This window comes from Staurois parvus, unplaced genomic scaffold (genome assembly GCF_062004578.1).
Source record: "Staurois parvus isolate SC_StPar_1 unplaced genomic scaffold, SC_StPar_1.0 ptg000005l, whole genome shotgun sequence".
In the NCBI taxonomy this organism is placed as follows: domain Eukaryota; kingdom Metazoa; phylum Chordata; class Amphibia; order Anura; family Ranidae; genus Staurois; species Staurois parvus.
In genome coordinates, this window is record NW_028317801.1 from 3,805,620 (window position 1) to 3,808,032 (window position 2,413).

Genomic DNA, 2,413 nt, shown 5'->3' on the forward strand with positions numbered 1-2,413 from the left:
TGACTTTTATATGTTGTATTTAGATGTTGTAGGATATTATTTTCATTCCAAATTATCCAAATTAGTTTTAAAAAATCATGAATACATTTTTATTTGACTTAACAAGAAGGCACAATTTTTCAACCATTAGGTACCAATTAAATCAGTGTCTACGTCAGTCATTTTAAATGTAAAATTAAAAGTCTTTTGATCTCCTGTAAATGTGGTTTCACTTTATTATCAATAGATTGACTTCTGGACTAAAGTTGGCCATAGATAGATCTTTTTTTTTTTTTTTCAGCCAAAAAAAAAAAAAAATCCATCCACGTGCAATATTACTTTAACACATTAACAAAATCTACTATAGTTTTATACAAAAAGACAGTAGATTAATCCTTTGTTTGTAATATATTATATCTCAACAGACACTCTAATTCATTGGTTTCAAGTGGGAATCAGCAGCTGGCTGGCTGCTGAGTGTATAAAATTGCAGACACAATAAAATGTGCATATTCATGCACTAATCTAGAAAGATCTGGCTGGCATCATCAATTCTCTATGTAAAGTGATGTTGACTCTCAAAGTGAAAAATGAAAAACTGGATACACATGGATCGAAATTCAGCCAATTCAGCGTGGGCCAGCCGAATTTTGATGTGTGTTTAGCCCTCTCGGTTTGACAAAAGCCGATCGTTACATTGGCTTAAGTCGAATGGGCCACTGGAAAACCTTCTTCAATCAGCGGTTGTAGCGCTGATCAGTGTACTCTGACAGCAAAGGGTCCCCACTGTAAGAATACATTGTCCTGGCCGGGCGGATTCCTGCATCCATCTCCCTTGTGTGGATGCAGTAATTATTTTTCTTTTTCATTCAGCCGACGGGATGAACCCAGCTTGCAGTATGCTTTTTTTTTTCACAGACAGCCACGGGAGGGAATGGTCTATGGAGGGGGGACCCTGACAGAAAGGGGTTTATTTACTAAAGCTGGAGAGTCCAAAATCAGACTCCCTTCTGCATAGAAACCAATCAGCTTCTAACCTCAGCTTGTTCAATGAAGCTTTGGCAATGAAACCTGGAAGCTGATTGGTTTCTATGCAGAAGGGAGTCTGATTTTGGACTCTCCAGCTTTAGTAAATAAACCCCAAAGGGTCTAGCCTCCGGGGGATGAAGAGGCCAGAAGGGGTGGGAGGGGAGGGCAGCGGGGCCTGGACCCCATCTCCAGAGCTCTTTCTGCCTGCCTGCTCGGCCCCTATGAGTGCCCCAGCTGCACCCGGTGGATGACCGACTGAGAAGCAACTCTAAGACATGCGTGGCCCCAGGAGAGACACCGTGAGCCACAAGCTGTGTTTGAAGTGTTGAAGATCTATGTGTCCTGCAATTCACACTAATTCTGCGTTCTTCATCAACGTGCAAGCCAAGTGGTCTACCACTAAGAGTCAGGTATGCTTTTCTAACTCAGTGGTCCAACTATTTATATTTCAACAAAGAGAACACTGACTTCTATAGAGAATGTATATATCAATAGCAATGGATGCTTTGCTGTCATTTGAATTCACATCAAATATGATAAGAAATAATAAAAAAAAGTGTCCAATACAAAGTCAGGTTTCTGAATATCAACATACGTTGCACAAAAAAGGGCACATATGCAATTCTAGATGGAAGTTTACAGCTGCTACATTCAGATGGAGTTCTTCATACCCATTAATGTTTAGGATTACAAACCTAAATGGGATAAAAACTAACCTTACATTTGTCTAAGGATTTCATAAGCCTTTACTTGCTTAAATAAAGCCAATGAACAAACACCTCCAGTATGCCGAGCTTACTTTTAGTAAAAATCATAGTATGTTAAAATAAGCCGTAGATCCAAAGATTTAGGCATATGATATACTATATAAAATTAAAAATTTTTATGTAAAAGTTGCCCCTTATCCCCCCTAATGATCCTTTAATATGTTGGGTCACTTCAGTTACCAGACATAAGGCTTTATTAACCAGACATAAGGCTCGGGTGGTAGAACAGTGGAAAAACAAGCAATCTATATACAGTATTTAAAGTTGAGGCTCTTGCGAAAATGCAAAATAGTGAAAATATAAAACACAGCTAAAAAATAATACAAACAATAAAATAAAATAATTAAAAAAAAAAAAAATATATATATATATATATATATATATATATATATATATATATATATATATATAAATAAAAAGTGAAAAAAAAGTCCCAATCCAAAAAAAAATAAATCCCCCAAAAAATATCCAATTCCAATGTGCTCCAATTTAATATTCAACGGTGCTGCTTAACAAAATTCAGTGCGTTTACACCACCCGTGACTTCCAACACATACTGCACTCACCAGATATATTGGACTCTTAAACATTTAATGTTTAAGAGTCCAATACATCTGGTAAGTGCAGTATGTGTTGGA

At 36.9% G+C, this 2,413-nt stretch overlaps 1 pseudogene; it reads right to left on the bottom strand.

Annotated features, from left to right (window-relative positions):
• Positions 1-1,271: 1,271 nt before the first annotated feature.
• On the bottom strand, positions 1,272-1,416 carry LOC149474402 (5.8S ribosomal RNA; annotated as a pseudogene).
• Positions 1,417-2,413: the final 997 nt, after the last annotated feature.